Here is a 25,155-nt window from a genome sequence, read left to right on the forward strand (position 1 = left end):
TAAAATAGATGGGAGCGAAGTTAGCTTGTGTATCTACCACTGTCCTCGCTGACTGAAGCTTTCTTTTGGCAGTTGAACACCCCTTTCTAAGTGCTTGCCCTACTTCATGCCACATGGGCGCGTATTATAAGTATAGTTTTCGTCAAGGCCGGCCCACCTTTGTGTATGTACATCAGATCTACCTGTACATACCGAGAACTCAGTCTCCCTCGTCCAGTTGTTCAGCCTAACTTGCTTTGCAGTTATTCGTTTGCTTGTCTTTATTTTCTCACCAAACATTCACTAGAGGGATTTAAAACGAGTAACCATTGCGAAATTAAGTGAGATTCGAATTACTGCCACTACTGGTGCTTATTACTCGTGTTGCCGCTGTAGAGAAAATATCAAGAGCAGTGCATCAGCGCCTCAATGCGTCAGATACACGTTCAGTTTCCAATGCGATGTTATCTTTTTTTAAAATATGACCGCTGTATAAATTTATCTCGCGTTTATCTTGGCTTCTGATGCTGCCTGTCGCATTGCCACCGTCGCCATCGCGCCCGCGATATGGTCAACAGAACTCAAGCTAACTCCGAGGCACTTACTCTTGCTGGTACACGCTATGGACGGTTCTTTCGTTCGTTCAGTTCTGCCATAGCGGCACCACTGACTGCTCGCCTGTTCATTGTGGTCACACAGTGCTGAATTCGTGAAGAGATTGATAAGATCTTCTTTCTTTTAGGCAGACGACCTCTACCGAAGCGCCGCCGTAGCACGGGCCGTCGCCGACATCGAACCGAATTTTTTAGACCACTCCATAGCTGTCAGAGGCAGTGGCCGCAGTATCATCTACATCGAAGGCGGTAGTGGCAACGTGAATCGGCGCCCCTGCAAACACAGTCAAAGGGTCAAATGGGCCAAACCCCAGTGTTCAGCCATTATATTGGCCGTGCTGCTGCTGATCATCATCTCGCTGAACGTTTACCTAGATTTTTTTCTTTCCCGTTGACGTTCTTCCCCCGGCCCGCCTAGCGCTGCTACTGCACTCGAGTAATGGTGAAGCTATGGCCAACTAAAAAATCGGTGACTGGGTAGAGACGGCATGTAATTCAATATAAATGTTCACAGTATAATTAATTGTTCATATCTAAAACGATATTTTATTGAACGAGCGAGCAGCCATTCGTTTCTGTTCTGTACTGGTCATTCCGTTTACGATGATCTTCCTCCGCTCGTAGAACGGACAGAGGGTGAGCAGAAAGGCCAACCTGATGCTAATCATGCCAAGAAGAAGGGATGGTCATTATTTAGCGAGCGCGAGCTGCTCCCGAACAGCAATTGTGGTCGATTAATTATTGTCATTACGCAGTTAGTAGTATTAATAATTGTTATAATATGTTTATTAATTGAACAAGCGTAACTGCAAGATGGCGGAAGCGGGTCATTTTGATTTTTAATTAAGCTCTATATACTACCGCATGGAGATTGAGGTAAATAGTAATGCGCAGTGGCTAAGGACGACGATGGCGTTACTTTGAGGTCGTTAGTATGCTGACTTCAGGAGCCTGCTAGACCATTTCCCCGTTTGTCCATAAGTCGAGGTCGTGCAGAGTATGCAGCAGCCACTATAGGCGACACGAGATAAGTACTTTTCGAAAGTGTGATACGCGGAACGGTTTATCTTCAGTCCAGTTACAGTGTCCCCACGATCTCTAATAGCAGCTGATTAATATTTCGGATCAACAAAATAAGATACTGGAAGATACATTGGTAATTTCCGCATCGGAGTGAATTTCCAACAGGCGAGTAGTGGCGGGGATCTATTAAGGGGGAAAACGGATCGGCCACAGTAGCTAGATATTAGAAATGAAACGGGCGCTCAGAACTATTGGCGTTGTGTCTCCATTAAATAAGTCGCAGCGCGGCGGGTTTCATCTGAATTCAGCGTTGATACTCGACGAAGCGTGATGGCAGCACTCTTTGGCAGGACTCTGTGCACGATTCATTATGTTTTAAATTAAAATATTTCTCAGAAATCATCGCAAAAGGCAAATGTAGCCGCTATTGAGTTAATGTATCGCTTGCTAGCGTTGCAAGCCACAAAAGAAAATAATATTCTATTGGAATGTAAATACAAATAGACAAAGAGGTCAAGAAGTGAGGTTATATATTACGTAATAATATCGTGCCGAAATTCTGCTCCGATATAGGTTCGTAAGAATTTATCTCGTCGGCTTTCAGAAGTTCACGTTTTTCGTTTAGTTGCAGAATCAATGTCACTATTGAGATCGTTCGCTTACATCTAGAGCTTCCCACTACACATGCGGTGAATGCACCCCAGAGCTACGACATGAATGAACGTTAGTAAGTCATTGATTTTACTAGACACGGATGTGTTTGGGTTTACGCTGGCTCAAGTGGCCCCATCGGCATTTTTGGGGATGCTCGTGGAACACCCAGTCAAAGCTCGATGATCAGCAATGTATGTCATCGTATGCTCACTTACGCACCCAACTTCTATTGTTGGTATCGCTGCTACTGCTGTTGCGCTTCCAATAACTACATTCAGATTAATTTCATATTAATATATTCACTGCGACCCCTATTTATTCTTACAGTTCAGCCATTTTCCGCTTTTATTCTCTGGCGCTTTCAGTTCGCTCTGTACTATTGGACCTCTTGCCAACCAGGACCGGTACCAAATACAACTTCGCCCTTTCATTCGTTTATCTCGTGTAAGCTAGATACATACCTATGCTTCAAGACAGGAAGCCGAAATATCAGCGAACGTTAATTTATTCAAAACTTACGATAAAGCTGATAGTATATAGGTGGTCCGCTTTGCGTTCCCTGTGTCAAACACCTAATCTATAGAAACGGATTGTGCTTCGTCGCGCCGTCTTCGACGATTACTACAAATAGACCTCATGACTACAAAACTTCTGCATGAATCTTTGGTTATGTTTCGTGAATTCGACTGGGACTTGGCCCTTACAAATTGATGCTCAAGCGTGTCTCCTGATACAATCGAAACGACCGACCTTTGACAGCATAACGTCCTTGCCAAAGCGAGTCACCACTGACAGAGTCAGTGTCAACGTTTACTACATCATTTCTATATGAGCAGCAGAAGGGTTCAGGTAATCATATATTGCCTAGCAGAAATGCACTTGGTACAAACCAATCATGCAAAGAGTCTGCATTTGAAAATTTGAGAGCGAGCTGTTTTTTTGTCTAAATATTCCATTGTGGATTCAGCTATTCCGAGGAGCGTCGGAAAAACAGCGCTCCTGGTTATGTGACCAATGAGCTCAATGGTCGAGCAGCACCAACAATGTCTGGCTGCAAGGATAACACAGGAGTGCCTCGACAGGCAGAAGGAAAATATTCAAGATTATAGTTAGTCTGGATTTTGGGAGAGTAGACACTTTTCGCTAGTTGGCTGTTTTTTTTTTTCTTTTATGAGCTCTATTGCTCTAGCCATGTGATCGAACGTTTATTTGACTGAACAATCGCCCCTTTAGAGAAAAGGCCCGTTCCAATCATTCGAAAAATAACGCATAGCAACGAGTGTTTAGACCTGCCAATTCGAATCCGAAAGTAATAATGTGTCAGCCAGAGGAAGCATCGACTTCCATTATTCCATGACAGCCAATCGACAACAGTTAGCCGACAATATTTACTACAATTCCTTTGGTTCTATTGTGTGCTATCAGTCAACGACGTTTGTATAATAGATGCTCCGCATCCCTAGGGCAGACGAATTCCTCCGCACCAATAAATGCTCCAAAACGTTTCGTCTGAGGGGGTTCGCGCGGTTGGAGAGCACAATGTCACCTATGAAGTACAAATGCTTCATATTTACCAGTGAAGTCTAGCTCTCGGCGATGACGCACGTGTCGTTGACTAATAACGGACTTCAATTGATTACGTCTGTCGGTTCCAATTTGGAACGGATGTCATCTACTGTAAACTATCAACTTTGCTGACATGTGTTAGGGCCGGAGAGAAACAATTTTACAAACGTAACTGAAAAAGTGTCTCGAAATGTATGCCTACGTATACAGCGACCGTTGCATAGACAGTCGGCGGGCTACGCTGAACTTGGTCTGAAGTTGAACTAACTGTACGGATTAATGTGCATAAGTTCGATGAAGATACTTGTTAAAAGGCAAATCGCGAGTGGAAGTCCAGCGATACAATATAGATATCGTTATACGTCGAGGCTAGCACATAGCTTGGGCCTCATATGTATATTTTGGGTTTTCTCAGCGCATATTACTAATTTGAACCGCGCGTCCACCGTGAAGAGGCTGTCTAGTAGGACCACTGCTACGCAATTCGGTTGGGAAACGAAGCTCCAACCACTTATTTGTAACTAAGATAAGGATAATGCAAAATAGGTACCCTAAGATATGAATCTGCTAGTGCGCGGCTTCTTCTTCTTCTATTCGTATCCGAGGGAAATGTTACGTGGCGGTCTATTTAGAACTACGAAACTCTCGGTACTTAACCGGTATTAATTTTTGCTCTATCAGATTAGATCCGAAGCTAGAGAGGCTTCTTGATTCTCTTAGAATCGCTCGTATACTTGCCATCGGATGCAATGCTCGTATGGAACAGACGCCTTCGCTTTTCTGCCCGTCTTCGATCCTATGCTCTCCGACCAACTACTTGAGTCAAGACTCCCCAGCGTGTACGCTGTGCGTGAGGTGAAGGCCAACCGCAGTAACAAGCCAGCCCCTACAGGAGGGATGTACTAAATGCGGGCCAGCACTCCTGTCAAGCACGTGCAATCAATAACGTACGCTTCCAAAATCCGTAGCAGGATTCCTCTCGTATGCTAGAAGTGTTGGCAATACAAAGGAAATAATGCGCCGGGTATCGAAACTTTGAACTGTACAACATCAACTGCAGGGCGAAGTTAATTCGGCTTTGTAAAATACTCAAATATAGAATCGCATAATTATATACAGTGTCTTTATCGAAAAGCTCATTGAAAGCAAACGTACACTGCACGCCCCACTAAGGGTTGATCGAAAACATAGTGTGAATAAATGCCCTATGTTAAGTATGGATTATCCGGTATGAATGGGATTATATGCTACCGACAAAGCATACGCTATGTAACGATCGAGGCATACTTTCATGGCTGTGTTTAGACACATAGTTACAGGTTATGCTATTGTGTCGTGTGGTAATTCTTTAGTTACACAAAACGTTTACCTCGATGGAAGGGCGAACAGGCCATTATTGCGCTTGCGATTTTGTTACTTCAATGTTCTATGGAAGCTCGCGGACGCTTCCAATCTAGGTATTGTTTAAGCTGTTGCAGCAATAAGTAGGACAACGACTGACAAACAACGGATTCACAAGTTACGTTTGCACATGTGAAAACCGCTTAGATCCGTTGCCATTATTACTGGATTTTTCGGCCGTGTTACGCGATGCTCCACATGAGAATCAGCGAGCAACACAACTGAGCAGAGCTAAAGATCGGTCTCCGTGCCGCTGCTTCGCTACCTACAGACCGCTATGGAGTCATCGTTGTCCGCTTGATCGAGTCCAAACAGCTCGTATTATTCGCTTTTTATTAGCGTTACCGTCGCTTCCGCTGACGAGACTGCAATGGCGGCAAGAGTTGTCGTTCCTGTAATCTGACGGAAGAGTGAAGCGCTTTGAAGCCGAGCTGCAGTTAGTCTATTTGTGCCTTACGACCTCCAATCCACTAGGCCATGCCGATCGGCCAATTCGGCAAAAATTCTATTAGCGGTAGATACTAGTGTTAATAAAGAGACAAACACAGCACAGAACGATACACTTGCTCCGCGCGTCATTGAGCGGGTGTGCCCAAGCCTCATTAGCGGCAGCCATAAGTGTCGGGGAGTGTTAAGTATTATTAATATTAGTATTGATGATATCAGTAAAAATCTAGAGTACGATGGACAATCGCAGTTGTTTACCGTGAACAGCTCAGGAACGTGCCATGCAACGATACCAGATCTACATATAGAGAAACAATATAAAAGCCATATATTAAAATTAACGGAAGACATGTATTGTACGGCGTCACTATCTGCTACAATGAACTAAAGTCGGTTGCTAATACGGAACGACGTGTGCCGACGTCTAACTTCCGTACGTTACGTTGTTGCAATTGGCATCATGCACCGAGCCGGACGGAACAAAGCTGAAACGAGAGGATCTCTTTTTAGAGGAGTGGGGAGACTCGAAGGTTATGTTTTTGGCTGTTTATGGCTGGGTAACCGTGCGTCGACACAAAGAAAGTATAACATACTCTCTGAAAAACTGCATTCTATTTGTGCATTCTATTCATAATCATGCAGAAATCATATTGGCAAAAGTCGTCTCATCGTAGATGCGCATATATGTAATACCTTCGTATTTCGCGCACTACATGTCAGTGCCGACGGTGACGCGGTCCAGGTTCATACTCAATGCAAAACCTCACATACGGTGATCTCTGTCTTGGTTTGTTTATGTGTGTTTACATGAGGTTGTGTGTATGAAAATATTATAATTACATGACTAGTTTGAAGCATGTGGAACATGTATATGGTACATCGTCTATTTGTTGCTATATTCTGCATATTTGTTGCTAGTTCTGCAAGCGGTTTCATCAATCGCAGACGGACAGGTGCGGTCTTTGACACTCAGCCTAGGTAGGTAGGCAACTTTACATTTCACTTACCACCATACGCGTTACGTCAACGTACTCACAAAATCGACTGAAAATTTACACATATTGCCATCTTCTATGCACTTTAGACCTATATGTCTCGAAGGTATGCTAGTTCTGCCCGCTTTTTCCACACCTATGATCTTTGCTGATGCGGAATTTCTCTTGCTGCAATAGCCTCGGTCGTCCACTCGGCACAGCCAGGCCTTGCTTCACGAATGAAATGCAGGGTAAAATACGCGTGAATTATTTTTTTTTTGCCTACCATACCAGACGTTCAGCACGTAGCACTCTCATCGCGACATCAGTAATAGCAAGTTAAAGCGATCAGCTGAAAATAAAGTAAATCAGAGAATTTGAATGGATGAGCTGCTTTATCAGACGGTCAGTATTGATCGTTATAACGTCTATCATATGTATTCGTCCGACTTTTCTGCCCAGAAAGGTTTCGTCTATTGTACTGCATATTAAAAAGGTCTGGATATCAGAGCATCTGATTTACTACATAAGACTTATATTAAAGAGTACTGAGCGCCATTTGATTAGAATAAATACCATGTCAGCTATAAACCCCAAAAACAAATTTCAAACAAAATTCTTATGTAAGAACTACATATTTCTACATGTGAAACTCTATTTGCGCCATAGTAATAATATTTTATGTATTACACATCTCCAATAACTTTGCTCGATGAGAAGTATACTGTTCCCAATTTCGCATCCGAAGGCTTTAATGCGATTCTAGGAAAGGCTGCAGATGCGGGTAAAAACCCCATTTCATCATCAGTTTGTAGGGTAACCGTTTAGCTTCATCGGTCATCCGATTTCAGCCCTCATTCAGTTTTAGACCTCAACTTCAGATCATTGTGGAACCGAACGCGTGTAAACATAAGCTTATTTCGGTTATTTTTTTTCTCCTGTCTCTTTGCTGTCAGTAATCATTCCGCATTAGTTATCTGTTCCTGTCGTTGACTAACTTTCTAGACCCCCTATCAACTGTCTAGTGGGGGCGTCTGATCTGATCGCTGGGTGCTGCCAAATTCGTGTTATGTTAAGTTCGCTCAATTGAATGCTGTTATTATTCCCAGTACTACTAGTTTTTGTATCGTATCGACCAACATAGTGTGTACTCGACGAACTACAATTAACCCATGCTCTATGCATGACAGTTTCCAGCTGGTCATTTTTCGTTTGTAGACGCATGAATGGTCGAAAGTCAAACGCTGACGTTGTTCAAAAAAACTAATGAAGCGCAGTGACAGCGTGATCAGGTGCATATCAGATGAACAGACTTCTTCGATAGATAGAGCATAATTCACATACGAACCAATCCCTCTTCCTGGCACATTTGGCAGTAGGGGGGACGTGCCTATCGTACTGCGGCCGCTCTACGGTGATAGCTGCAGGGTCGCTGAATCCTAGACAAATGCGACATGCGAAAAGACAGGGGCGTAATGATATTCGAAGGACCAAGCAGAACGTTCTGAGTGTCGACGTAACTTTCTCCTGGGCCGCCCATCCGCCCCAGCAATTAACTAATAAGGCCCTTCACGGCTTTATCAAGAGGCGCCGACGGCCATGCGTTGTTCTCTTTCCTAGTTACACTATTATTACGAGCGCTGTCACTTTCTCCTGACCATCTATCACGCTTCTTATAACTCCCTTAAGCTTCTCATATTGCTACAGTTAATCGTTCGCTGAGTTTTGTAGTGCCTCATTTTTAAATTCGTCCTAGATTGTAGGCCACGAACTTCTTGTATTCGGTCAAGTGGAAAAGAAGGAACGCAGCTCAGGGAAGAGCCATAAGAAACGAATACGGAGTTAGTGCTGTAATGTGTGAACTGTCACCGAAAGTGACGTTTGCTGCCGTTGTTGCCTACGTACTCTACTCGAACTTGCGGATTAGCTGGCCTCGCGCCAACCCCACAAGGCAAAAAGCCTTTAGTAAACTGGCCTATGCTTCATCTCGATACGTTCAGGCCAAGACAGCAGCCAGGTTAACAAGGTAGCGGGTAAGTAAGCATTACAGTGAATGTGGAAAAGTACAGAAGAACGAAATAGAAAATAGGAGTCGTAACGTTGTGCTGGTTTGCTTTGCTGGCTGTCTTCCATCTTCGAAAAGGTCAGAGGGCAAGACAGAGGCACTCCTGCTACCGTTTAGAGGTAAATCAACCTGTGTCTTGATTTTCTTTACTGTTCGCTGTATTTGATTAGTCTAATGAAAAAAGCCTGGGACATCTTAGGGATGATTGGTCTACAGCCTAAGGAATTAGTTCGTATACGTCATTCAGCACTTAGCTATCGACTGGGCGGCCGGGCAGCCGGTAACTGAAACGTTAGAGACCTACGTACATTACTCCCCTTTTCGCCTCTTGCAGCCCCTTCAGTAAAATCATAGTATAACTGTCGAAATCTCCTGCTGGAAGGTTTCCACAATTTTAACTCGATAAAGGTTTCCTATTTTTCCCACTATCCAGCAGTTAAACCCCATCCCCTAGTGGTCAATTCTTGGTTTGCTGTGCGATAGCATTGCCTCGTTCGTTATCAAGCTCTAATTATAGCCACGTTTGCCTAATTTCGAGTCATTGTACGCTCCCTGCGGCCGCGTCTTGTAGGAACTCCTTAGCGAAGAATTATCGATACACTGGCCGGCTAGTGCGACGCTCTCGTTGCGGCGTGGTTGCCATTTTCGACAGAGAATGTGTCTTGCGGTTTAACCTCGTATTGTAGCACACAAGCTCGATTGATCTCTTCATATTTCCCCCGCAAAAACGTCTCTCTAAACTCAAATTAGATACTGCTACGGTTTAGTCGTTGGCTGGTTGCTGTGTTAAACTGGGCACATATTCGAAGTTAAGACGCAGTGGGCAGTTCGACCTGGCGGACGATGGTTCAGTCGAGTCAACGAACAGCTTTAGCTGCGTCCGCAGCAACAGAAGCAGTAGCTTACGTAAACTCTTCGAGTCCCGCGGCCCATGGCACAGTCGGCGTCTCAACGGATAAGTGAAAAAACAGCTCCTATGGCCTGTGGATGTCGATGAAGGCCGAAGATCGATCAGAGAACGGTCGCGCCGGGCCGGACGCTTGAAGGATGAATCCCGAAGCGTGAGGCCTAAGAGATCGACGACGCCGCCGACGCCGACAAAGATAAAATACGAGGCGAAAGTAAGCATACGGACCTACTGACAATATCGAACAAATAGCAAGCTGAGCCCGAATCAGATTCGCCATTAGAAGAAACCTACAACGCAGTAACAACTACGTTGCTGAGCAACAGTGGTATTGTTAGCCATGGCGACATGTAGACCACTAGTCAATGAGCCAACCTCTACTAAATTACCCAAAAGCTATCCAAATAATGAGCCTTTTCGTACATTACATTATTTTCTAGACACAAACGCAATGCCGATGTTCAGGACCAACAAGGTCAGATGGCAGAGTTCTACGAAGATGGAGCATCAACACTGCTGTCGTAAACACGACCCACTGTGCTTCATTCATCACAGTGCGAAGCTTTTGCAATCAACAAATACATCAATGAGAACAAACAATAATAACAGATCATGTTATGTTCGTTATTTCGTAGAGAAGCTTTAATGCATGGACCTTGCTTGCATAGTGTTCCGTTTAGTTATGTATAGGTTGAGTGAGGCGCAAGCAGACATAACATGACAGCAGTATAATTCCAGTGGATAGACATTTAAGTAAAGCGTGACTCACACATGTTATCATCATTTCACATTGGGGCTCTAATCAGCTTGCTCGCTTGTACCAGCGCGCAGCAAACAAACGTATCACATATATACAATATTATAGTGGATGAAATCTGCAATCGCGATAACGACTTATACCCATTTAGCGATGTACATATCGTCTGACCGTATAATAACTAGCAGAGCAATATCTTCACTATGCCTTTACCTCGAATAATAATGCTCGTTTTCTTACGACGGCTATTATCGTCTGGTTATCTACCGCAACGGAAGGAAGTTGTATCGCTGCGTTTGCAGTACCAGTAAACTGTGGCGTGAAGTCAAGCGGCAACCGCTCCCACAACCATTTGCCTTTCACATAGATGGTTTATTTCAGCCGCACTGATTTCCAATAGAATCAGACTTTACGCTTATACGCAGACAGACAAAGATAGGTATTTTTCCCGATTTCTGACATTGTCGCTTACTACGTTCGTGTGCGTTCGTGCCGGCTAGGTCTGCGCTGTGCCTTGTACCAATGCACGCTGTCCGTGGCTGATGCTGGTTGGTGTCAGACAGTCGTAGACTGTATCAGCAGCCATTGTGCGGCCAAACCTTCGTCCTGTCTCCGAGTGCCACTGTTACTGCCGTCAAATGCGCCTTGAAACAGGACTAGGCTTTTGATTATATCGCCTGTGTGTTGATATCTTGAATGAAATTTTTCAGGCGTCACAAAACCGGTGGAACATAGCGAAATTTTCATCGATCTTAGTAGGGTTCTCGTTGCATACGAACGTTTCACTCAAGCATCTGCAGCAGCTTATAGCAGAAATACCAAGCGCCTTTTTTTAGTCTTAGAGGTGAGCAGGAGAGAATAAAAAAGCAGGCGAACCATAGCAGCAAGACTGAGAACGATGTAAAGGACAAGGAATGGCTTGAAGAACAAAGTCAACTGATAACAAAAAAGCATTTTAGGTTTTTGCCCATGCGGTATCTCGACGACCATACAACGTCTATGCGTACCTGGGTCTGCTACGTATCGTTAGTGACTGTTTGTCGAAAGCCCTAAACTTATACAAAACTGTCCACGAATGTTCTAAATCGTTGCCACCGCCATATTGCACTCGACTTCAAGGTCGTGCTCGACATATGTACGAAGAGCACCGGACGTAAAGCCGGGGACTGCTACTCAGGAAAGTAGGTGTAAAACCGATTTGTGCTGCTGATGCCGCCGTCATCGCTGCTGCAGCCCAACTGAGACTTTACGCTTGTTTCATCCACCGTTCACTTGTCGGCCACTGTTTGTTTGTCAGTGCCATTTCCAGCCTCTCAAAGCCAGGACACGCTCTGAGCTGCCTGTCAAAGTGGAGCTGCGGCAATGCAGCAGTATCAACGATAGGAAAAGCGCAGACGTAACGCCCTGTTATGTCGACCCTCTATTTATTGAGACTAGTAGTTTTTCCGAATTGACGATCGTACGTTGAAACGAACTCAATGATGAGAAAAGAAGCCAAAGCAAAGCAACCGTGCATCCGTGTGTCGTCGTTCATATTAATACAACTATGTAGCACACACATCTAGTATCGCTGACGTCGTTTCGATCAAATGGAATGACAACAGAAGACCGGGATCTGTTTGTGCTGTTACTGGTACATCTACGGCTGTTGTTCACAGTACTCTTGCCTGGTCCACTTCACTTGTCATGCGGCAAAACAAGCCTTTTGCGTATTTGCCAACACAAATGTCGACAGCCTCGCCGATGGAATCCGTCTCAAAACATGTCTTTAGGTTTGGTAGGAACCGCCACCGCAACGCCAGCAACAACAACGCCAATAGCAGTAACACATTTCACTTTTCGCCAGCTGACAGCGGTAGCGATTGCAGTACTGTTTTGCATTGCTGCCTTCTATTCGTTCGTTCTCGCCTATCGCCTCTGCTTGCTCCTTTTCTGTAGCTTTCTCTTCGTGTACGTGAGAGGGATACCATGGACTGTCCGCGAGTCCCTGAACGCGGGCGCTCTCTCTCCCGACATGGAGCTGCTTTCGGTAGACAGGAGTTTTCGGCCGAAGATCGAGCAGGTACATGAGCAATGCGAAAAGTCACAACGAGTACAAGGCAAAGAGAGAGAAGGCGCGACCCTCAGTGCCGCTAGCGGCACGGAAAGCGTTACAACATAGAGAAGTATCATTATATGTTGCTGCTCTCTTGATAGGTGTTCAGGGTCACCGACTTGCTCCGTTTTCCTGTGGGAATTCGTGGCCTGCTTAGGACTGCCTACTTAGCCATCCTTCTTATGTCATCGTAAAGCGGGAGCAACACTCCAGCTAGTGGTGATAGTGGCAGTAAAAGCAACCAATGCCGATCGACGCTTCCAGCTATGCACCTCCACAACGGTTCTTTCAGGTAGTAGCGGCCACGGCAACGATTTCGCTTACTGCTGCGTCTGCTGCTGCTGTTATCCCCTGTTCAGGATGGCTGAGAGGCACAAAAAGCGTCCGTTTGCCTTGCTTCGCTTAAAGAAGCACGTTGTGCAACAGGATGCTTGTCTACCCTTCGACGCCTTGTCTGTCTTCCTCTTTGCCGACGGTGGCAAACACTGCTGTTACTGCAGTAGGCCCCATCCACAAGGGACATCCTCCAGAGAGTATCCGCCGTCTACCATTACTGCTCCTACCAAAAACCCTGTATGGGTAGACAATGGGGTTCGAAGGCCTTATACCATTCGACTACAAAAGAAGACGGCAGCGAGCGAAACGAGGAAACGAAAGAAGTGGAAGCATCGGAACGAAAACGGGAAGCGAAAGACTAACCGGCAGCAGCAACGGAGATGCAGGACCTGCTCCGAAGGTAAGCATATGGCCAAAGACTATTGGGAGACGTCCAGAAGAACGTGGGCCAATAGAGCGCAGTCGGTTATGTTCTGCACACGAATTTCCTTCCTTCGCTGTTCGTCGAGAGCTCCCCTTGTCAGTGCTCACATGCTGTCGTATTTCGCTGGAAATCCTTGATTATAGCGCGCTATGTGCACAGTACTTACGTACGAAATGTTTATCATTTGTACTGTTAGTTAATACACTGTCTTTGAAACGAAATTTTGTCAAGCACTTAGATCTGCAAAAACAATGTGTGTACTATATTTCTATTATTATTTATATTAGTACGATAGCATAAAGTGATCTAATCGTCGTAGGAAATATGATTTAAGAATGTTGAAAGCTTTTCATTAGTCTGTAGTAGAAAACTATACAAATGTATAGCCTAGCTAGATACCGGTGAATTTTTAGAACTCCATAAAAAAAGGGAACAACCAGGCGATGATAACATTGATCTTTCGGTGGTAGGTTGTTTGACAAAGGGTGTTTTTCTTTCTTGGAAGAGCTCCTGATCAAGCCTTCTATTTTACCTACTACAAACTGCCCAGAGGCAGTTGCAGGGCAATGTCGCTTCTAGGTCTACAGTGGCCAAAGCGTCTCTTATTTGTGTAGACTTTCTAAGCCTCAAAGGCATTTAAAATATAGGTCCGCAAAAAATGTTTAGATATAGTATTTACCATTTTTCCTTGTTTTCAGTAATTTTCCCCTTTTCCGAGGAACCGACTGACCACTACGCTGTCTATATGCCCGTATTCTGTGAATTCAGTACATATTTCTTGGTGCCTCTGCAGTCCACGGCGATGTATCTTTACGGAACATTGCTGTCGTCTGTGACCATATATCACCCTGAGCTGTCGCCAAGATAATCACGGAACGTAGCAAAGTGGCTGATGGTGATGGCGGCTGGCCACTTCGTGTGAGCTTCCTGGTCCGAGCAGGAACTAACACGACCTGCGCACGCTGTTATATTGTTGCCAAATCCGCGGGTGTCCGGAGCGGTTGACGATAACAACAATACAATGACTACCGCGATAATAATAGCCGGCGAGCAGATAGCGACAGGAGCTGGAACTACTAATTAGATATCGGCAGGACAATGTTATAGTAAAAAAAATCGATCGAAAGAAAACGAGACCAAAAAAAGGGCAGAGTCGACAAAGAGGTGAGCAACTTTTCGGTGACAGCCACCATTCTATTGTGCTTTTGACGGTTCTTCCACGGCAACGGCGCATTTTTTTCAAATGTGTATTCAAGAGTCTGTGTATGTGTGCCAAGCCGGGCGACAACATAGACAATGAGGATCGAAGATGTACAAACAAAAATAACGGGCGGCTTCCTCGCCAATTTGACAACCCTTGACAAATTATATCTGCTACCCCTAATCTTCCCCTCTGCACTGCCCCCCAACACCGCACCACCAGAAGGATATGAGCTAACTCAAGTGAACATAATGAGGCAACGGAATATATGCATTTGTTTTGCTCGTCACTTCCAAGAATATAGGGAGGAAACCAGAAAAATGCTGACTCTCACTACTAATGCACACGTCGAGCATCATGGGTCTGCCATCACGCCCATTGTCGATGCGACAGGCCGACAGATCCTCTGCGGTCTGTCATTCGGTTTGGCGCCTCTACCCGGGAAAATTCGTGTCGCTTAAGTACCGCATGCGTCCTCTCGATATGGACACAGAGAACAATTCGACATCCGTATTCAGCTTCGTACAGCCCAACGAAAGGAGCGAAATGGTACGCTCGTCGAATGAAGCAGTGACAGGTCGTCTTTACGGAGTGCGCGAGAAGTATAGCTGCTGCCGTCGATCGCGCACCGCAATGATTTCCATTAACTGCGAAGCCTAATGCGTCACGGTAATCGCACGAAGCGACTTCAATTAATAGGTATAGAGGAGTTGCTATTACCGACGGTCACTAAGCATATAGGCAATGCCGGCAAGACATCTGTGCAGCAATGCGTTGTGATTAAGCCAATTAAAAATAATGATATAACACAATTATCAATACAACCAGCAATTTGATGGCGGTGAGTAGTGAATTTAAAAGGGAGCACATAGGTGAATGATATGCCAGAGCTAGATAAATAGTTCCTAGATGAACGTACTGTTGTAAATAAACAGGGATGGTCATTAAAATGTCTGCATTCAAAAGTAGTTTTTTACATGTTTGAAAGCGTGACTATTATAGGATAAAAAGTTTGTTGCCTGTATAATGTAATTGGCACATTTGCATTTGTGGTACTTCATTGGATTTGTAATATTGTCCTCATTACACTATGTTATTAAATGTTGGAAATTTTTGTCTGGTCCTGCCGTTATACGTTGTTCGGAACGGAAGTATCTCTCGACAGTGGTGTAGCAGTTGCATATCTGAAGCCGGATGCGTACACTTGTGTTGCGACCCAGCCATCTGAAGTAACGTTCGACCACAATGCCGGACGTAGAATTAAAATATTTGGTCAATAGCTTTAGATATTGGCAGTGAAGTTTACTTGCAGGCTATGATAGAATAGATAGTCAAATATTAGGTATAATTAAACCGCGCAGTATTTAAAATTTCCCTTTAATATCTTAGGTGATTTTCTACTTTGTCTTAAATTTTCAGAGTCGTACAGCGTTCGGGTGACGAAATTGTAGTCTCTAATGAAATTATTGAATGCTATTAATCCTGTGCCTATCTACCTTGTTTCTAAGAAGAGTTCCACTTAGGAGATTCTTGCCGTCATTGTTGGCCAGGATCAGCGCGTTCAAACGCTGCCCAATGTCGTGATATCAAGCAGACGCAACAGCAGCGAAAACCGCGAAATCGAAGTATAAGTAGTTGTGTGTTGAAGTGACTGGCTGACGTTGCCGGCATTACGCGGCTAGGAACACTGCGTCGATACAGTCTCGTCTCATTCGCTTCGCGTCTCTTTTCTCATCTCAAACCACGATTTGCTACTTCTGCACGGTTGTTCTACAGTTTAACTCAGTAAAGTAGAAATGCTAGTTGTAGTAACTGTGGTAATAGTTATGGGGTGTGATACTCACGAAGTCATCAAGCGGCACCATCACACCGACACCTCACAGCACCCAACAGCGTCTTCATTATCATCAACAGTCTGGTCCTCGTCTTCGACGTCGTCATCGTCAAATGAATCCCTCTTCGCTTCCTCTCTTGAGGTTTCGCTCGCCTAGGCGAAATCGCTACGTTCATCAATGCGTGCCTGTATAAGGCCTCATAGACATACCGGCAAGCCCTGACACATACAGCTTTATTTTATTATTACTATTATTATTCTATTAACCGGCAACATCACCCCCTTCATCACCATCCAAGTAGTTCCACTGATGATTAATGGTATTATTATTGTACGTACTGTAAGCATTACATCCCGCAAGCTTCATATAGGCACAATACCCTGAGCGCAGGGTGAACAGGAGGGAGGATGAGATAATGCAAGCACTTCAGTTACTCACTACCTATGATAGAAAAATACAGGTCTGAATTCAAATTGATGCATGCATACGTGACGCAGATAATAGCAACGCATATATATGAAATACATATACATACAGCCGCTGTGGTTAGCTCAAACTTACTACAGTTGTGAGTTCGTTGATGATATTTTTCTGACTAGATAATGATGACCCATTGATGATATTCAATTAAGTTGTAAAGACCAGGAAATTTAACGATGGAGTCACGGATATTCAAACGATTTGCGTTCTATTCGAGCGAAGTTTCAATTAGATGAAAGTCTGAGCCGGGGGCATTACTGCGTCTACGAAACACCAGTGGGCTAAGAACTTCTTCATTGTTAACATTCTGGTCGTCGGCCGCTCAAATAGGTCTGGCCGTTAGGTTGAGTCCGCCCGGCTAGATTTTAGCTTATACACCTTACCGACGGCACGAAATGCGTTCATTATGAGCTATTTCTGTACTAATTTTAGCTTAGGACTGCCAAAGATACATATGGTCCTTTAAATGTATAGCATCTTGAGGCGAAAACTGAAAATTGGCTGAAAACTGAAAAACATTTTTATATATCAATACTTACTAGAAAGCATAATAATTATAATCGTTATTACACAAATGCTAAGCGAGGAAAATTAAAAGAAAACGTTCTAATCGAACATTAAGACTAGAGAGAAACCCTCATCCAAAATTAAGGGCAAATTAAAAACAAGCAGCGTACACAGGCGTAAAAAATCAATTAGGCCGAACATATTCTTGCTTACTGTAAGGGCCTCATTCCTATAATTCCTAGAATAATCTCTAGCCTGGCTCAACATCGCCAACACGTTCAGGCATATGTTATATAGAACGCATAGAGTATTATAACCAATTTAAAAAATATATAGAAACAATAATCACCATTGTTAATTAGCATCTGCAGTACTAGTAGATTGTGCTATGTCTTGCTCTACCCTAATTTTTAGCCAGCCATCTTACCATCGCCTTGCATATGCATCATCTCCCATTATTTGGTGGGTAAGTGATGATGTTAAGGCAGAAGCCATGGATCTTTGCTATCTTCAGGGCTGCATAGCTGCAAGCCTGCGCAGAGGTCCCGTTTTCCATTAATACCCAGCTTCTCTGTTCACACCTCTGTTACGATGAGCCACTGGATTTTCCGTAAAGTTGGGGAGAAGTGCCTGCGGCGGACGAATGGCCGAGGAACGAGGATGTTCAAGCGGACGTTTGAGCGAGCATCTGCCGAAAGGGCTGAAAAAAAAGGTTAAGTTGAACCAAGCAGCACGCGGAAGGAGACAGTTGAGCACGGCCTGAAAATATGGCAGCAGGAATATCATTAATTTGTCTATTTTCTGCACCTTTCGCCGATGTAAAAAACAAATCGACGCTAGCCCGGGTCTTTTATGTAATAATAAAAAGGGAAACAACGCAGCGATAGCGCTGTAAAAAAGAGGAAAATTGTGAAGCGCAACATAACCTCGTCCCGGTTCTTTGGCTACTATGTGGAAAGACGCACTCTGATCTGCCGAGCTTCGTGGGTATGGGAAAGCTTCACTCATGAGACTTGTGCCCGATTCGGAAAATTCTTTCCCCGAACAGGCAGGGTTTATCAGCAGGTCAAGTGCTTTGAAGCTGCTCTTCCTACTGTTGGCACTACACTAAAGAAGGCAAAAGGGTGAAAAAAGGTTATTTCTGCCAGGTTTTCACCGAGGCGTAGGAAGCCACCGGCCAAAGTTTCGTCGTCCCGTCACGTCGCTGAGACTCTCTGCTGCTTCTCCTTTCGAGTTGATGAAATGTAGCGACAGAGAGGCGAGAGGGACCGACGGAAGGTACGTGCTGCATAGCACTCAATCAAGCAAGCTGAAGCCTCCCACACCGTCGACGCATCCCGCGCCAAGCACCCAGTGACTAGCGCCTAAGTAAGGTAACCCTTTATTTTGCCCATATATAGCCGTGCGCCACCATCGGTCTACCTAGCTAGCTTGAGCGCAGTGGGGAGTACTAATACAACACTTGGAGGACCCTGTCGTACTCCTCCTCTCGGGCTTCGTTTGCTTGCGCGTCCCTTTGGGGAGCAAAGCTAAATCTTAAAACTGACTCCTCGCGACCACGACCGGCTCTATAGCACATTTTGATTTGCATAGCTGCTGTATCCTATCACCACTGCTACTATTATTAAGGCCTTTCGCAACGACAAGAAGACAACCCAGACAGAGTGATGCACCCATAATGTTACCGGTGACAGTTTTAAAGGTTAATTTCTCTGTTTATTAGCACTAGACACTCTGGCGTGGGACAACAATAACAACGGCAGCAACAAAGTTATCTCTGAATCGTGCAGCAACCGACGTAGTCAGAAAAACAAGAAAGAGAGACAACGATTGACAGCTGCAAAGATCTCGTCGAGTAAGCATCGAGATCGCTCGTTCGCGCCTGGGAGCAAACTAAGTGATCCTGCTGCTTCTATCGCCAAAAGCAGGTGCACTAATGCTGTCTAACCAGCTTCAGATTTGGAAATCAATAGAAAAAACCTGAAGAGATTCAGGCCCCTAACGGCCGCTTCTCGTCGTCTTCATTCGCACTTTTGCATGGTGATTTTTGGATTGGTGAAATTTTGGCAGTAGGTTCGAGGTCGACAAGCTGGCAGAAGAAACTTTGTCTCCATGAATCGATTTAGTACCACCAGGAGCATTAAGAGGAGTCCCACGACGACGTGTGCTGTTGGGTTTTGTCTAGTGATGTGAAATATAAAATTCTGCTCAACACACAATTCCACCTATCAAAAGAAAATGACACAAGAAATCCCGGTCTGAATTGTTGGGTCTCCGCTTCACGACACATCCGTATGATCGCCTGTGACCGTCGAGTGTACTCGTCGAGTGCCTGAGACAGTCGATGCGTCGTCCTGATTGTTGCTTATCTTGTTGTCAGTAGATGCATAGGATACGTAAGGTTAAAGGATTGCTATAAATTGATTATACGTCCTTAGAAGAATAGTTCGCCAAGAGACCTCGCATAAATCGAAAGCGGTTTCCTCTCTTCTTCAAGTTCACCACTGGGTATCCGGTAAGTTCGTGCAACTGCTTTAGCGAAAGTTGCTAGGGTCTTGAATTGAACACTTCCTACCTAATTTCAAACGCAAAAGCACTTCATGATTGCCAAATCGGGGATCCATTGTTAGTATGATACACAAAACTAGTTTGTAGGTAATTTAAGGCTGGGCCATAAAAAATGGGCAAAGCAAGAAGTAGCTTGGGTAGCTGTATCACGTGTATTGAATGCATATCTGCTAACTTATTGCTTCAAGTATGTCTTACTCGATATATAATACCCAAATAAACAACTGGATGATGACGTTAGTGCAGAGGCATCTTCTAAAAATACGTTAACAGTATTAACTCAGTCAGGGTGTCGTCAATCGATCTAATTATATCCGTCTTAAAATATTGTAGTCTTTTTTAATCTGCAGTATTTACGTATATATATCATAGCTAGAGATTCATTATACGTTGTTATGTTTTTAATAGTTTCGACCAGACGACCGTATTGTGATAAATTCCTCGACTACGTTCAAGTTCGGCACTATTCGTCAGGAGAAAGTTTATCCTAGAAAACGCATCTTTACGAAGAATCTATGTCTATAGAAAGCCCCTATATTTGGTTGTAAACATGACGATGGCCGTACGTTTACTTTAGGATGAAATGGTCTTCAGTGCGTTCCACCAGTGGGAGTTCGCTAAGCAGCATCGTTTAGAAGTGGGCTCACGTATCCAGTGGTCTACCTGTTATTTAACTTGTAGTGCGAGAGACCATCGTTGCATAGTGGCATCCGAGCTGACCGCGGCCTTTTCGGCATTTTGGTTTTTGCCGATCAAATCACGAGATATTGATCGGCGGACCCCGCAGGTGTTCTTTCATTTGTGCTCTGGTCGAGCACATCGCTAAGCGAGGTGTTTCACATAAATAACTAGCGTGAATCAAACAAGCAACGTAACGGACGGCCGTAAAGGGAGAACGACATAAAAGATGTCTCAATTGGTTAACTGTGTGTTGCTTCACTTAAGCAAGGAAAAAACTGTTCGGGGAGTACTTCGCATCTTTAACAGGCAACAGCTAAATGCAGAGCTATTTAAAAGCCTTCGCGCCTTTATCTACCATCTCCTAGCTATATGACGACGCTAGCTACCCTGCGACTTCCAGTAACAAGGCTTAAAGGACGATTAGTCCGAGGCTGTAGTACTTGTTTTTGTGTTCACAACTTTTATGTGGGTCCGGAGCAGTAGCCCTGCGTCGCAGGTTTGTTACCTGTTTCGCTCAGTTGATAGCTTGATTCCGGTTAAAGCTGCTCCTCTTCGCGCGTTAGTCTCCTTTAGCTATTCAATCTTAATTCTATCTAACAGATATTTGATAATTTATTCTTACTTTACTTGTGCTTACCAGATATAGCCACCGTGATGACCGATTTCAAAGTCTAACCTTATTGCTTACGATTTAATCGATTCTGAAGCCAACTCTGTACGGGTATGCAAAACACTTCTCGCTATACCTGAGCCCTATAAATGCCCATAAACGCGATATGCCTTTTAATAGGCGACTTATAGAAACAAACTTCAGCAAATAGCTATCTGCAGGGCGTAGCATTGAGAAAATTTTAAAAAAGTCTTGTCGTATAAAGTCGTTCGATCCGCCATAACACTGAACGAAATTATGGACTAGTCATTGGAGAAAAGCCTATCGAACATTTAACAATAGAACTTTAATTCATATGTATTCATTGCAGCTACGTTGTCTTGCCTATTCGTTGATATCGCTGTAACTAGCGCTTAATTGCCAATTATATATTGGCCTAGAGTCGGAAATATCAAAAATCTAAAGATTTTCGGCCTACATTAATCCCTTTTCGCGTTCCTCCCCAGTTTCATTCAAACATCTTCATATGTCAAAAAAAAATGCTCCGTCTAGCTATTACGTCACGACTAGTTTAATGGCAAGTTATCATTGATTTCGTCTAGAGTATTCATCACATCCATGGACAACTGGTCCTTTACATAGCCAGCCAGCTTGCCCAGCAAAAATTTGTAACGCTGCTACTTGAACATCTGCGTACCAACTTCATTGCACCTGATTACGTCAAGTTCCATAGGGTATGGAATAGTTCAATAATTATCTATTTCCTTTACGTTCATCTTTCTTGCAAGCACGTTGCAGAGCCGCTGCTTTCGACCGGACGCCATCGATAAAAATTTTATCAAGGCTTTTACGACTTCCTGTGCTTACAACATGACCTACTTCCTTTTGATGTCCTAGTCTCTGTGAATAGTGGATCTGCTTATGTAACCTTGATGCTTAGGGAGTTATGTAGTATATTTCAATGGAAAGGCATACCTGACGCTGGCTGAGGCTGTCCTATCTCCTGCTAAAGTGAATAGACTTGTATTAAAGTTGCAATATGTTTTTTCATCAGAAGGGCAGCGTAGGTTCCTTCGCAGAATTAAAAAGAAAACTTACGTTTTGACGTGAGCACTACCCCGTAGCTAGACCATAAGGCGCAACGGCAGACGCTATTAAGTCCAGTTCGAATTAAATACGGGAACAGAGCCAGGCAGCTAAGATATCGACATTCTCGAGAGCAAATCCATCTATCGACTAACGCAGCTGCCCACACGATCGGTATACAATGAGAAGCCAATCGTAGTCAGTCGCGGAGGCCGTGTGGCAATATCAGTGGTGCCTCGGAAGCAGTAGTACTGTCACGAAAGGGGGCAGCAGTGGCGGTGGGGCCGCTCTCGAATGGGACACGGTAGACTGCGTTACTGTCCCGTTGGGAAGGAACAGCGGCCGCTGGATGGCCCTCTTCGATTACTTCTCGTGATGTTTCGCTCGTTGTGTCTTCCTCCTTCCAGAAGTGACGAGCGACAATCGAGCGCGCGCTTCTCCATTGGATATCCAATCATTAAGAAAGACTGCCGTTACGGGAGCGGAAACCTGCCAGGCAGGGAAGCCAGAATGATTTTCCAATTAGTAACGGCATATAGCAAGCAGCTGTAATATAACTGCTTGCCGAGAAAGCTGGAACAAAGACGACTGTAATAGGGGACGATGTACTCAAGCAATTTTTTTTACCCTATAATGTGAGAAGATCATTTTAAAAGCAGATGCGTATACATACAAAACAATCTAGAAAGCAAAAAAATCTCGAGACCGTGTCATAGGCATTCGATCGGAAGTAAAAGCACAGATAAAATCGTACGGGCGAAAAATTTCTGAGCCCGAATTCTTAATCAAAAGAACTTCTGCAGAAAGCAGTCTTATCACAGATCTTGTAACTATATGTGATTAAATAAGCGTTTTATGAATACGAAAGTATACATTTAATATATTACAGCGAATATTGAACTCTGAAACGTGTCGAAAAATAACAAAACAAACAAATGAGTCGCTGTTTTGAGGGGCATGAGGGGCTGGAGCAGCCCCTTTGAACGCAATGTGGGCTTTTCCGATAGCTCTACAATTTAACAAAACCTTTACGTAATATATGGCCATCGGGAACACCGTACGTTGGGAACGTCAGCACCTGGCGACTGTCTTTACATTTCGTATCACGTCGACACACATATATCCGGAATATGTACATATATAGTCAATTTTTTTTTAGAAGCGATTGGTAATTATTTGCTTAATCCCAAGTAATCTTCTTAATTCTCTTCTAGAGTCATTTAAAACATCTTTAACGCATATACGCACGGTTTGAAACTGTGACGTGACCTTCCGTAGCTTTGCCTTCATGCGCAAAATCCAGAAGATCGATATTTCTGAGTAAAGAATAAATGGTGCTTTCTGCGCTAGAGTTATAGTATTTGTAGGCAGAATATGGCAAATTGTGCGTCAGTAGCATGCATCAAAACCAGGTTCAGCTATTCTTAGTGGAATCTCTTTCTTCGCTGACGTTCGATTGCTTGTAACCAACATTTAAGGTGCCTTGGCTGAACATGGTCAGAATGTTACGAACCCATTCACATAAAAGCCTGTCATATACATACATATATAACATAAAGCCTTAGTTTAAGTATATGTCTGATCAGAGAGCGATCCCTTTTAAAGTTTCAAAATGTTTGCCCTTACCATCGTACGCTGTTGAGCGTACGAGAACGGCAGCAACGGTCCCTTTCCGAATACGTATAACGGTAGTTATTCTTTCAGCTAGCGCCTTCAATTCGGAAGAGACATTTTTATTTAGTCTTTTTTAGCTATTATGCCAGTTGTTGAACAAGTTTTCTAGATGCGGCATCAAGGATTTACCGCCACTAAGGAGTCGAAGCGGAATGGGTTACGCTGGACTTCACTGGAGTTTCTCCAATAGGCCTATGAAACACTGCGGCAGTCGTACAAGCAGGTATTAACCTAAATATTAATATCTTTTTTTCCTTAAATCTGTAACTTTCCTCAATTCTTTATTTGCGTTGAATCCTACATTTCTGATCTTTCAAATTATTAAAAGCCGATGATAATTTTTTTCAACACTGAGATTTGAAATAGCGTGACAACAGGCTCGTTATTGTTATCGTGACAACGCACTCAGAGATCCACATTAGTCACTCAGACCATGCCGCCCTGACGTGGCAGTCACCTGGTAGAATCAAGTAGTTCTCATCCAGGGTACGTGCCTAAGTAAAACTGAAAAGTCGTCAAAGCGTTTTATGTACTTTCCTCAGCTGCAATAGCTCGTAAAAATGTACTCAAAGTGAGTAACCTGTTTTTGTCAACCGCTTAATCTGCGGCAGATATCTGCGTAAAAGCTCGTCGTAACTCACTAGTCAGCGACGCTCCAGATTCCGAAAGAGATGTTTCTTTAGTAGGTACCACGCAGGTACTGCTGGCTCTTAGCATGCCATGTGTCACGCTATACATTTTTGAGGCTGTCTATTAACTCTTAGGCAGAAAGACTTCAGCCGGCCAAATAGGACCTGGCCTTGCACCAAGTTTATTCAGGTCTGAATCGTACAATTCCTTAGCTGGCTCTCCTTTTATTCGCAACGGCATAAAGAATTCTAAACCCAGGCCTATGTACACTATGTATACCTTCAAAGGGATTTCCGGGAGGTAGTTCGTGAAATATGCAACTCCGCTTGGTATCATGAACAAAGTAGGCAGTGACAAGTTTATAACGCCTACGACTCGATTAAAGCTGAAATCCAAGCAAGGTTATATGATATAGAATGTAGGTTCTACGATAATCGCAGACAAACACGTAGGAAGTGTGGACCTGGTCGCTTCAAGCGTATATAACACACACTTGAGAGCCGCATAAACGCTAAACCGTGCACGGTAGAACGTTACCTCCAAGATAGAATATGAAGGAGACGGCCCAGTTTCAACCAGAGTCGGAGATAACTGTTCTTCAATGAAACGTAACCTTGCAAAACTTAGGCGTATTTAACTGC

The 25,155-nt window shown here is 44.0% G+C and overlaps 1 long non-coding RNA gene across 21 annotated transcripts in view; it reads right to left on the reverse strand.

Annotated features, from left to right (window-relative positions):
* LOC111242830 (uncharacterized) overlaps nucleotides 1-22,605 on the reverse strand; it is a 78,162-nt gene extending 55,557 nt beyond the window's left edge. For 3 of the 21 annotated variants that reach the window (XR_015319584.1, XR_015319583.1, XR_015319590.1), the window contains exons 1-4: nucleotides 22,223-22,605; nucleotides 16,288-18,024; nucleotides 13,922-14,318; nucleotides 13,182-13,403 (exon numbers count right to left, since the gene is read on the reverse strand). This is a non-coding gene — a long non-coding RNA (uncharacterized LOC111242830). Of the gene's footprint in view, nucleotides 1-584; nucleotides 868-6,944; nucleotides 7,011-13,181; nucleotides 13,404-13,921; nucleotides 14,319-16,287; nucleotides 18,025-22,222 lie in introns of all 21 variants that reach the window. The other 18 variants (XR_015319596.1, XR_015319582.1, XR_015319585.1 and 15 more) reach the window with 12 other exon arrangements.
* Nucleotides 22,606-25,155: the final 2,550 nt, after the last annotated feature.

This window comes from Varroa destructor, unplaced genomic scaffold, assembly GCF_002443255.2.
Source record: "Varroa destructor unplaced genomic scaffold, Vdes_3.0 BEIS01000001.1, whole genome shotgun sequence".
Taxonomy (NCBI): domain Eukaryota; kingdom Metazoa; phylum Arthropoda; class Arachnida; order Mesostigmata; family Varroidae; genus Varroa; species Varroa destructor.